This window comes from Pseudophryne corroboree, chromosome 2 (genome assembly GCF_028390025.1).
Source record: "Pseudophryne corroboree isolate aPseCor3 chromosome 2, aPseCor3.hap2, whole genome shotgun sequence".
NCBI classification, from domain to species: Eukaryota; Metazoa; Chordata; class Amphibia; order Anura; family Myobatrachidae; genus Pseudophryne; species Pseudophryne corroboree.
In genome coordinates this window covers 1,018,389,804-1,018,403,361 of record NC_086445.1, presented here as the reverse complement: position 1 = coordinate 1,018,403,361, position 13,558 = coordinate 1,018,389,804, and the positions used below count along the sequence as shown (strand labels likewise).

At 44.8% G+C, this 13,558-nt stretch overlaps 1 protein-coding gene across 1 annotated transcript in view; it reads right to left on the bottom strand.

The window, feature by feature from the left end:
- The window catches only part of BCL9 (BCL9 transcription coactivator), a 511,737-nt gene extending 498,437 nt beyond the window's left edge, over window positions 1-13,300 (bottom strand). Inside the window, exon 1 of the mRNA XM_063956693.1 lies at window positions 13,037-13,300. The gene's annotated coding sequence lies outside the window, so the exon portion shown is untranslated. The remainder of the gene's footprint in view (window positions 1-13,036) is intronic.
- Window positions 13,301-13,558: the final 258 nt, after the last annotated feature.

Below are 13,558 nucleotides of genomic sequence, written 5' to 3'. Positions count from 1 at the left end.
TCTAAGGGGCTCATTTATCAACGAGTGATAAAACTTGTTGTCAATGATAAACCTCATTATGTATTATAAATGGTGCTCCAGCCAATCTGCTCCCAACTGTCGTGTGTTTGAAAAATGACAGTTGGAAGCTGATCGACTGGAGCACCATATATCACACGCAACGAGTTTTATAAATCACAAGTTTTTTTTTATCACTCGTTGATAAATGGGGCCCTAAATATATAATGACAGTAGTGAATATACTGAGCTAGTTGCAATAGGCGATAAATGTGAAAGGTCGTACAAGCGTCACGCGTGTAGCTGGGTGTGAGACGATGCAAATGACACTACCTTGCCCCTGACCCCCCCAGAACTCAGATGACAAGGCTCTCGCCATCAGCTGCACACTTCCCAGGAAAAAGGATTGGGATTCAGGAGGGAGGCCTGCTGTCCTGGTAGTGCAGGAAGAGTCCCCGGAATTCAGGAGTTTCCCGGACATTCGGAGAGAGTGAGCGAGTATGACCGTTATATGAACAGAAGGGTCGTCAATGTCTTCATCAGCTAAACAGCCAATGAATTCACCTCCGCTGTGTTTCCTGCGTCTCTTATATTTGTACACTAAAATATGACCCCCGTATCTGCACCACCAGTGCTGTAGCCCCCTGGCACAGTGACATCATGACATTACTGGGCCAGCATTGTGGGATCACTGGAGCAGGAAGATGGGTGCCAAGCCTAAGGGTGTGCCTTCCTGTGCAGTGGGGCGCCTCTCAATTCACCGTGCAAGGTGGGCAAAGGTGCCGCTGGGGCCGATCCCTGGGTGGCAGCACTGGCTGCACAGAATTGCGCCCTGGGCGGCAGCAGCACCTCCCTTGATTTTGCGCTGCCTGCCGCTCTCCCCACTACAGGAAGAATTACGTGAATTTCTCATTTTTACTTTTTATCTATGGGTAAACGTCACGTTTCTGAAAACCATGCTGATCCTCCAAGAAAAGCCCCCTATTGGGTGAAACATAATCCCATGATCGCGGCTTGTGATTGGTCCTCCCCCAAAATGTATTAAGATGCCCACAGACATCGCAAATCCTAGCAACTACGTACAAACATGCAGCAGCGGTCGCTCTATGGTTGCGGAAAATAGCCACGGGACCTGGGATGCCGGTGTCAAGTTTTCTGCATATGGGATTGCAGTTGTAGGCTGAGACACAACACTGAACGTGGTCACAACACGCACCAATCCCCGTCAGGGCAGCCATCAGGGGAGGGGGGGGTGGGGGGGGACTGCGGGGACTGAAGCACCCGGGCACTTTTAGAGACGGCTGATGGCAGCCCTGCTCCCCGTTACCTCCCACAAACGGTCCCCGATTGTTTACGAATAAATCCTCAAATACAGTGTAGCCATTTAACCCTTTATGGCCGAATGTCCATTTAAATGGACATTATAAAAAAAAAATAAAAAATGATTGTGTAGACCAGAGGTTCTCAAACTCGGTCCTCGGGAGCACACACAGTGCATGTGTTGCAGGTAACCCAGCAGGTGCACAGGTGTATTAATTACTCACTGACACATTTTAAAAGGTCCACAGGTGGAGCTAATTATTTCACTTGCGATTCTGTGAGGAGACCTGCAAAACATGCACTGTGTGTGCCCCCGAGGACCGAGTTTGAGAACCTCTGGTGTAGACTGTATTGCGACGACGGTTGCCATTCAAATCCCAATGTCCATTTAAATGTCCGCACCGGCTTGTAGCAGTCGCTGTGAGTTTTATAGATGGCTTCACCCAGAAAGATCGCCATGAGGTGGGTATCCCACATTACAAGTCAAACAACGTACTTTGGGCCTTATACAGTATCGATCGCATCAGAAATGCAATGGCATTTTCCCGATTTTTGGGCCAGTGCGGACATGCAGGACCCGTTCTGCGTGTGCATGGCCCGGGAGATCAGTTCGCATTGCATTGCTGTGAATGCCTCTACCTTATTGACAGGAAGAGGTGTTCACGGAGTGGCGATGCGGCATTACGAAGGCGTGGCGGTGAAAATGGAGGTGGGTCCAGGCCATTTTTGTGACGTCACACACAGCCGCTGCGACGAGTAAGATGTCAGCGGCTCGACTGCCTTCGCAGCCAGGCTGTGCAGTCAGGGGGCTTCCCTTGTTTTGCGGGCTGCAATGCGATCGGAATTGAATTGCGATCGCATTGCTGGCAGCCCCGAGCTAGCAGTTCCAATTTTGCTAAATTATCAAAACTGCAACTGATACTGAATAAGGTCGTTTATCGATCGAATTTTGGCAAAATTGTTATCTTGCTAGAGTACCAAAATACTGAATTAGAGCGAATCGCAACGTTTAGGTGTACAAGCTACAATACTAGCAAATCGTCTAAATGACCAAACCACATATATATTTTTGGGTTAATTAGGACCTCATTCATCTACTTTACCAGTGTTCTCACTGGGATATACAGGAAACATGCAATGGGGCATGAAGGGTTAAGCTACAACAGGTGACAACTCATAGTTCATTTTAGCAAATGTTCCACCACTCAAGCCCAAATCAAAACCCAACCCAAAAACTATGAGCGCACCACAAACTGGTTCAAGAACCTCAGATTGGTCAAGTTTGCTGGAATCTCCAGCTTTTGCTAATGATCGTAGCACCTCTAGCCGTAATACAGGTTTTGTCAGCAAATGTTCCATTCTCGAAGTTGAGATCAATAGCAAGCGATACCATTTCCACTCGCCCCAAAAATGGAGCAGCTGCTTGTGGATGTACAATGGACAATGATTCCTTTAAACCTTATGAAAAGAGAGCTCTAAGGTTGGGAGACCTTTTTTCTAAATGTAATTTATGTTATTTTATATATCTTATTTTATTTTAGTTTGTTATTTATATGTGTATATTTATTAATGGCACAATACTCTAGAAGCATCTCAAATTAAAGTATATAAGAGTCTAGATATCTGTGAAAGAAAAACCATCTGCTGTGAACAGCTGTAATTGATTAGAAATTACTGCTAGCTATAAAAGAGGAACCCTCTAACTAAATGGTATTCCTGAGGAAGTCCCAAGGCATTGTGGGACGAAACGCGTTGACACCATTGAATAATCAGTAGTACACCAGTCCACCGTGATAGAACTTGTTTGGCTTTGGATAAGAACTTACAGAGGTACCGCTGCCTAGGGCTCCTTCCTGCATACACTTGGCAACAACCCGCCTGTCAACCCGTCAGCTAATTACTATTACGCCGCAGAGTACAGACGACGAGATCTCTGTAAGTAACAACTAAGGACCCTCCGAGTACATCACCCGGGGCGGTGACGGCCTCACCACCGGGGAGCGGAGAGACGGCAGCAAACATCTAAGCGGGGAGACGGGTGAGTCCTTTGATCCTATCTGCTATACGGACATACGCTACACTTTACCCGGCGCGGTGAAAGCCTCACCACCGGGATAAGAGAGACTGCCTAACTATATTTGTGAGAATTACGGGCAACGGTCTTCAGTCTTTTTTGAACCAAAAAACTGTGGCCGGGACGCCCGCACCTTTAGCCATCATTTATAAATGTGTGGATAATTCAAAAGGAGTGTAATTACCGATATTTATTGCTTCCTAAGAGGACATTTTAGGATTCATCCTATTATAAATACAACTTTTAAATTAGAGTTGGTATAAATAGCTAGCTACGTATTTTTGGAATATATTAACTAATTGATGCTTTTTAAAACTATACACATGTTATTTTATCCTTCATATGATGGATTATTTGGTATAAAATAAAATGTATCTTTTTTATTATCTATAAACAGTCTCCCAACCTCATTTCTGACTACTTCACAGCCATTTTTCCAAAACAAATTTTTTTTTTCTTTGCTATATCGTTATATTATATAATTATAGTATACATTCCTAAGCGCGATGTCTTATAGATCTTTCTTTGTACAATGGACAGGTCACCAAAGGATCTACAGCAGTGGTTCCCAAACTGTGCGCCTAGGCACCCTGGGGTGCCTCAGGACACTTGCAGGGGGGCGTTGGATTGGTGATCCAGAACAAATTTAAATTATTTATGTTCAATGCAATAGGCAAAACCAGCGCTGGTGGCTGCCAGTCATAAAATATGTGGTCAAACAGAAGCAATTCCTGTCCCACACCACACAATTGAACCTAAGGATGACATATAAACGCAATTTACTTCATTCAATATTTATTCTAAATCTCTCAATAAAAAACTTTTGGCCTAGGGGTGCCGCGAAAAAAATTCTGATACTCTAGGGCACCGCAATTCAAAAAAGTTTGGAATTCACTGATCTACAGTATATAACTGTTCACATTTCAAGAATGAGATCCTACTATCTCGTGTTCCTTTAATCCAGAGCTTCTCAAACTCGTTCTACAGTACGAGGTATCCTAACAATCCAAGATTTAAGGCAGAGGTTGTCAAACTCGGTCCTCGGGGGCCCACACAGTGCATGTTTTGCAGGTAACCCAGCAGGTGCACAAGTGTATTAATTACTCACTGACACATTTTAAAAGGTCCACAGGTGGAGCTAATTATTTCACTTGCGATTCTGTGAGGAGACCTGCAAAACATGCACTGTGTGGGCCCCCGAGGACCGAGTTTGAGAACCTCTGTTTTAAGGCCATCAATGCTTGAGCACAGAGAGTTAAATCAAAATGACAGAAGTACTAATTAAAGCACCTGTGCTTAAGCATGGATTTTGGCTTTAGAACTTGACAGGCATTGAATAAGGGTATTTCAAATGTAAAAAGGGCACTATAAGTTACAGATGAGCGGTTTGGTTTTACTGAAGACTGAACACTCCCGAACTTTGGGGTTCCAAACCAAGTCCCGGTTTGGGACACTTTGAGGCATATATGACATCACGGAGATTGTAGTACGCCAGAATATGCTGAGACAGCATCACGTATTACCTGAATGGAAGTACCAGCTCAACTGCAAAATATCCCAGTAAAAACATCATCACAGCCCCACCCACTGTGACCTAGTGCCGCGATTCGCAGCATTATGGCTCAGAGGTGGGACCACAATTCATAGCAAACTGGTTGATCTACCCTCTTTCAACTGGGCAAAGAATTGCTGGGTGGAACATTTTACCCCTTTTCAACCCCTTAGGAGTCAAATTGGGAAGAATCCCTGCTGAGTAGGCGGCTGCAAATAACTGTCACAGTTTCCAGACCACCCAGCAGGTCACATGTTTGAGGTCACCAACTGTCACATTCTTCAGAGCACAATGTGGATGCATTGTAAAGGGCATGCATATGTTTTGCCACATAACTCCGAAATGAAGCAACCAATTACAATGGAAATAAAATTCTGCAAATCTACGGACAGTAAGCTTTAATTTGGCATATGACGTACCCTTCTCAGACAACGGCATCATAGAAATATGTCACTCATAAAAGCCGTCCTTCAGCTATTAATATATAAATTGTGTCGTCATGCCTATTGCCATCTGCCGGTGGGGCAGATACACGAGGCTGGCCCAGGAGAGCTCTCCGAAATTCTGGAGTCTTGTGTAAATTCCTAAGAAAGTAGCCAAGTATTAGACAACTTGTAGTTACTTTCCTGGCCCTTTAAGTGGAGCATCGGGGCCACGGAATACAGAGCAGGATGCATCAGGGTCAGCACTAATCAACAAATACCATAATAGCTGTGATCTGGCGGCAGGGGCCTGGAACTAAGGTCTGTGCGCTCATTAGCATACTATTGTATGTTGTTGTGCGGTCTTCTATTACACAAACTCACATTAGAAAGAAGCCATTTAATGACATATGACATGTTAAGACCAGTCCAGCTGTAATAAACCATCAGAGGATAATACACACACACACACACACACACACACACACACACACACACATTTCCTATTTACACACATTTCTCTCTAATTCAAGTAAGTTTTCCTGTTGGGTTCTAGACTCTCTTCTGTGTACAGCAGAGTAATAAGGCAAGACGTCTGAGAATGGAGGAGAAGAGAGAAGGGGTCTGACAGGTGTAAGAGATCTGGTGGTTAACTTCAGGGGGGGAAGGGGGACGGAGCGGAGATCTAATTCTACTACAGTATTTTGTTCCGCAAGAAGTGAACTCAGGACTATTAGCAGGAGGAGGCCACAGGGCGAGAGAGGCTGCTGCCGCTTCTGTAATGGCCCAAGGAGAACCCACTGTGGGGATAACAAGACCGTGGAGATTGTCTCACCTGGTTTGGTTTTAAATGGACCATGACGTTAAATCACTCAGTAATCAGCAAACATGTATACTCACATATAAAACAGAATAGTACAATGAGGCATACAATAATGGCTAATCTCTGCACTGTGATCTCGGGAAAGGGCCTCATTCAGCGTGAGAAATCACAAAACTACAACTCATTCCACCAGCATAGAAAGGCCGCCCCGCACGCTGCCCCTCCCCCCGCGCTAAAATGCAAGCGCATCGTTAAACATTGCGCTTGAATTATAATGGTTGCCCCCTGCCTCACGGGGACACCATGTTTTGGGTTGCAGCGGCTGCGTGTTATGTCATGCAGCCGCCGCAGCCCGCCCCACAAATGGGCCGGACACTACTCCGTTGTCCGGACCACGCCCCCCACCAACGTCGCAATGCCGTCCCCAAAACACTGCCCCGTCACCGCCCCCGGTCGCAAAATAAGTCCTCGCGCATGTGCACAGTGGCGTGCGTGCATGGCGATTTCTGTGCTTCTACAACTGATCCTGAATCGGACCCTAAGAGCAACATGGGGCTGGGACTGAAGACTTTATGTGGGTGTGGCCAGGGCTACATGGGCGTGATCAGCGTAGGATGCAACTGCGGGCCATGCGGAGCGGCGTGTACTCCGAGATCCATCTGCTTTCAGGGGTTCAGTATGATTTACCGACAGGATACAATACGGACGGTTATAATCCTGACAGCCATTGACCTACAGTCCAAATACCGACATGATCCAAATACCGACGTTCATTATGCAGACATGTTCAAAATGCCGACATGTCAAAATACCAAAATGAGGTTTTCTGGGGGTTTTTGGTGTCAATGTCAATAAAGGTCGACATGGACACCATCTAAGTGTACTGCGTCCCCTCGCACGGCTCGCTGCACACTATTATATTCCCCTTTCAGGTCCACGGGGATGGTAATGTATGAATAAGTCGGTTTTGGGGCAAAAAAATTAATTAAAAACGCATGTTGGCATTTCTAATGTTGGTATTCTGACTATGTCGGCATTTTGAACATGTCGGCACAATGAATGTCTGTATTTTGACCATGTTGGTATTTTGACTGTCGGTCAATGGCTGTCGGGATGGTGTCCGTCGGTAAATCATCTGCTACCCGCTTTCAGACCCTTATCTTGCACTTCGTATAGGACTGTGGTTTGTGTGCACCGATAATGACCGATGTTTCGCCAAGTGTATGGCTAGGCTTAGTGCGGTCACATAGAGGGGAAAATATCCGCATTTACCCCTGCAAGCGCAATGCACGTGTCAATGCTGCCGACTTAAACTTGTGCAACTTCAAACCGGCCCAGATTGAGACGCCAAGGAGCCCCGTCCACTTCCATTTATAAAACAACAACATAAAATGAGCTTGGGTAATATGGATCCTCCGGTGCTCACTGGGCCCCAGGAAGGAGACTGGGCCCCAGGAAGGAGACTAAGCTGCATAATGGAAGATCCAGCGAAGTGGAGGCACCCATTTCTGGCAGAACCGGCAGTATGCCTCATGCCTCAATAAGATCCCCAGTTACATAGAAACATAGAATTTGACGGCAGATAAGAACCACTTGGCCCATCTAGTCTGCCCCTTTTTTTACCCTTCAGGTAATCTCAACCCTTTTTGAACCTTAATTCTTTGTAAGGATTTTCATATGCCTATCCCAAGCATGTTTAACTTGCTCTACAGTCTTAGCCTCTACCACCTCTGATGGGAGGCTATTCCACTTGTCCACTACCCTTTCTGTGAAGTAATTTTTCCTTAAATTGCCCCTGAACCTGCCTCCTTAAGGTCCTAAGGAATTGATAGACTCATTTTGGTGCAATTTAAATAGGCACCATGTGCACATTAACCCCTATAGTATCCTGCTGCATGCATCTTGTATAACCGCATGTGGCAGGGACGGATCTAGACTTTTCTTTAGGGGGGGGGGGGGCGGTTTACTGTTTAATCTTGACTCCTCCCTCTACAGTCCCAACTCCTCCCATCTGCAATCCTAACTCCTCCTCCTCTCAATTCTGACTGAACTTTTTGAGCGAGACTGAGATAGAGCTTTGTGATTGTTCTATGTACATGTGACTATGCTATGGTGTAATTGTATTTATTAGCCCTAGTACCCACACACCAGCAAGTGAGGGGCAAATGCTCTGTAACCCTTGCTCTCCTGGCTCCTCTGTGCTGCTGTGGTATAAGCTGCAGCACATCGTTCTGCCTCAGGCTCTCCCCGGAGAGCTCTCTTCTGCTCAAAAGTGGGCATGGCTATGACTGTGTTAGGGGGGGCGACCCCCCCCCCCCCCTAGATCCGGCCCTGGTCAGTGGCTGACTTCATCCAGGGATCAGCAAGATCCTGTTCAGAGAGTGTCTCTAACTGGGATATTTTATGGCCAAAGCTTTCCTAAAATAAAGATTCACAGAGCCTCCAACATGACCCCCCCCCATCCACTCAGTACAATGCTCCACTCCTGAACTTCCCACTTAATTAGCGACTCCACTATCCTGGCCTGAATTAATTAATTGATGTTAAATGAAACACCCTACTCAATGAATTCACGAAGCCTGGTGTAGCTGGGGTCATAGTGGAGTGCCCTGTACTAGTTGGAGCCAGCACAGGAGCATGTTAGAGCAGAGCCGGCCCTAACCAATATGATGCCCTAGGCTGGTGCCCCCTAGCACCGCCGCTAGTTCTGCAGGAGATGCCTGGCATGAGTCAGCTGGCAGCTCTGCTAATGTCAGGCGCCTTTTGTTTATAAAAATGCATCTTATTTGCATTACTATGTGGCTAGGATGCACAAGCAGCTTCTGCTGATTAAAATGATATGCAGCATGCCTATATTCTGTGTGTGACTGCGGCTGTATCTGCATATGAAATGCTACATTGCAGTGATTTCCAGGACTACACTGCAACGTAGCATTTTGTATGCAGATACAGCAGCAGTCACACACAGAATATAGGCATGCCGCATATCATTTTAATCAGCAGAAGCTGCTGGTGCCCCTAAGCATACCAAATGCCCTAGGCAATTGCCTAGTTTGCCTATGCCTAAGGCAGGCTCTGTGTTAGAGTGCCAAAGGTGAGGAACGATCTGATACCCTAAAAAATGAAAAGTGTGATGATTGGATGATACATTCAGGACGTCCCTTCTTCACTTTAGTAAGCATCGCTTTTCTTCTTTACTCATTCACTTCCGCTCACATTAATATCATCAAACTCTTCTCGTACAGATGAATTGAGCAAATTATAAATTGTTACATTTTAGAGGTCACCATCAATGTTTACTGGCGGAGTAGAGCACAACCCTGCCAGGGCGAGACGGTCACCGTCATATATCGTACAGATAGAAAAACAAACCATAAATAATTAATAAATAAAATGTCAGGTTGACGGAGGAAGATGTGAGACAGACGGTAGAGAGGGCCTGTTTCTGAGAGCTTACAATCTAGAGATAGAGCTAATTGAGGGATGAAGGGAGTCTGGTACAGTGAGGTAGTGAGTTCCAAAAGTGAGGACCAGGTAGCACAGGAGAAGTCTCAGATGAGGTGCCGGTAAGAAGCAGATCTAGCTGGAGAGAAATAATGAGGTCATTGGCAGTGCCATGCCCAGATACCAGAACCTCTATACCTCAATGGCACTTGTACCTACTGTGCAGCTCCTCTTGTTGGCAACTCTTCCCTCCGGCATCACATTCCAGCACTGAAAGAATCGGAGAGCTAGGAGACTCTTGAAGATTGGGCACGGATGCCATTGGGCAGGTAATGCTCAGCCATGCTGCACTTACAGCATTGCACCCTGGGCATCAGCACTGACCACACAGCCCTTGGTTTGGCCCTTTTCACAGATGTATGAAAGTAGGGATTGGTGAGGGCTTTGAAAGTTACGGCGTATTGCTTTCATTGGATTCTGAAAGTTATAGGGACCCGGTGTAGGGATTTACAGACTGGTGTGTAAGCGAAGCACTCCTGAAATGCTATAAACATGACTGGAAATCTATAATTCATACTAAATGCAAATAATCTTAAATGGGTTTATGCTATATAAGAGGCATCCGTCTACACACTGTATGTTTAAAGTGTAGGCTCAAATTAATTTGGGACTGTTGTGATGTTTGGTGGAATTTGCCTTTCACAAAAAGCTCCACCTCTCAAATAGTGACATCACACCCCTGGTTGCCCTGGGCCTAAAAGATGGATAGGCCCGACCCGTCAATATGCTGATCCTGGGGGTTTTAGCAATGAGAAGACTTACCACACTATCCCTCTAAACCAGAACAATCATAAGTTATACAGGTTCTGTGACTGATTAAAACCAGATGAAAAGCAGGCTTGAATTCAGCCAGCCACAGAACCTGTGTAATTCATGGGTGCCCTGATTTAAAGGGCTAATATTTACCATATTGGCCAGCTTAGCAATGAGGCATGGGAGGTGCAGCTATTTTATTATGGTAGGGCTTATTTTATGGGCCATTCCATATATTCATACATACACGACACCCATGAGTGGGAATAGTCCCTGCTAGTCGGTCGCCACCGAGCCCACAGCGTGGCGAGCGCAGCGACCCCGCATGGGGATTCATTGTGCCCCCGCCAACATTCTGCTGCCGGGATCCTGAGCATCGGAATCCCGGCCGCCAGTAACACAACCCCAACCCTACGAAAGTATCCCAGAAAATGTTTATTGTTGTTTTGTACAGACTTAAAGAACAGAAAACCCACAACACAGGTAAGATTCAGGGGGATATCCAATTATTCCTGGTAAAACATCGGGTCTGACAAACGGCTGAAAACGGACGTTTTTCTGATTTTTTGTCCGATGTTTCACCGATTTAAAAAAAACTTTTTTTAAAGGCTATCCAAAATGGATTACCCGTAACAAAAAAATTAAAAATAAATAAAAAAAAGTCTGATCTGCCGAAAACACACAGGTTCAGTGAAACCTGAAGCAGGTGAAAAAAAATCCCTGATAAGCTGCGTCTTGTGCCGGTTTATTGGGGATAATTAGATAGCCCCTGGCGGGACTATTGCCCCGGATAGGATATCCCTCTCAGTCTGACTTATCTTCTATTAAACTTGGTAAAACAACCACATAAAAGAGAGAGAGAGAAAATACAACTTTTTAGATATTTATTTACAGATAACATGTTATTTACTAATCATAACAAGCAGCCATGACCCTTCTCTCTTTCTCAGGAAGTCTACATTCAGAATGAAAGTTAAACACAACATTAACACATGTCAACATTACATTAAAGTGTTATTTTTAGGTTCCAGTTTAGGATTAAGTTTAGGGTTAGGTTTAGGGTAAAATATGTAAAAAAAGACATTTTGGTGTCAATATGTTAAATGTCAGCATTTTGAACATGTCTATATTTTGACATTCAGACTGTCAACTTTTTGGTGCCAACAATCTGATTGACAACTTTTCATACTCCACATGAAGTTGTAGTATGCAGAGTATAGTCACTGATACCAACCAGAAATGACTTACAATTGCATAGTTTTATAAACATGTAATTTTTCTGCATCTTGCAATGAATAAAGTTTTATTTTCTTATTGAATCACACCACAGACCACTAGGAACACAATAACGACCCAAAATATTGATCAGTGTGCAACTTTCATTTAAACAAAAAGTGAAACAATTTCTCTCTTCTAGAAAATATTCGAAACAGTCAGGTTTCCTTCTGAACTTCTGACTTAAACAAAAAAACATAACTACAGTACCTAACAAAGCTGTATCTGTCAATTTGGAATTGGGAAGCAACACACTTGATCAACACTCCATTAAATACCAATTAAAAAAATAATTGTTTTTGTTCTATACATACAGTTATTAAATGAAACCTACAAGAAAGTTCTAACAAACTCTGCTCCATTGTAAGAAAAATACAGCAAACACAATGTAAGAAGTCAACATGGTTAATAATGCAACATAGTTACTGCTGGGCTTTTAGAACAACAGCGACCATTGTAAATAACACCTAAAAGTTTCAACGCAAATAAGAAAATGACATAAGAGCCGTCATAGCCTCATAAACAAACGGATGAGCAATTGCATAGAGCAAGACACAATAGGCAGGAACTAATAACACTTAAACATAAACAAACAAGATAAACCAACAAGTTAAATAAAATAAACAAACACGATAAAATAAACAAACAAACAAGATAAATAAAATAAACAAATAAAACAAAATCAGACTTCTCCAAAGGAACCAGCAAGGTTCTCCTACCCCCTCCACCATCTCTAGAGTAGCCCAGGGCAGGTGACAAGCTTGCAATGAGACCATATGTCTGACCAATAACACAACATGGTGTATTTGTATTCACACCCCAGGACTAAGAAATCACTGCTGTAAAAGAATTAAAAAAAATAAAATAAAAACTCAACGCCTTTGTGCAAAAAGTTTTGGAAGTCCCCCCCCCCCTCTAATGAGAATTAGTCATGTGCTAGCGTTAATTAGGGGTAATTATGCCATTCTTCAAGCACTGGGTCAGGGGGAGTACTCTGCAGGTCAGTTCTAGAGATCCATAACATTTATATGGTGGCACCAAATGCTACAGTCTCAGCCACTGGCAACAAAGGTTCTGTTCTTGTGTGTGTTTTAGTTGTTACAGAAAGATACAAATTGCCAGGCAGACATTCCATCTCCTGTGGGGTCCCTGAGCAGTGCTGGGTGCCCAGGCAGAGAGGGGGCTGAGTGGTGCCAGCCATGCCATGCCTGGCTGTGTGTGTGTGATAGCTCTGGAATCCGGATTAGCCCCCTCCTTCCCCCTCCCACTGCAAACAAGCTGCCAAAAGGAATCAGGACTGTGGCTGTGCTGCTTACCTTCTCTCCTCAGCACAAGAGCTGCTGCAGAGGCATCTGTGACAGTGCAGGAGGGCAGAGGGTACTCAGTGGGCACCACAGACACCGGTGTGCTTGCAATCCCTGGCCCTTAGTGTGCTGGAGACACTAGGACAACATCAAAGCAACTTTAGGGGGGACACTTTAGGGGCCTATTGTCTGCCTGTGTTCTGATCTGAGCTCCTTGTGACTCCCCCTCTGGACGCTGGGAGATTTGGTACAGCCCAGGCATTCATGCCAAGTAGCTTTCACACATGGAAGCTTGTCTCAAGCAATTGCTGACAAGCCACAAACAAGACATTCTCCCTCCCCCTTTTTTTCCTCTCCTTCCTCCTTCCACCTCCTCTTCCCCCTTCCCTCCACCTCTTCTCTTCTAAATGCGAGCTAAAAACTCCAGTGACAGACAGCCTGGAATACAGGCAGCAGGAGCAGGGACTGCTGTATGGGACTGTAGCACAGACACACAGATTTATATATATATATATATATATACTCAAATATATT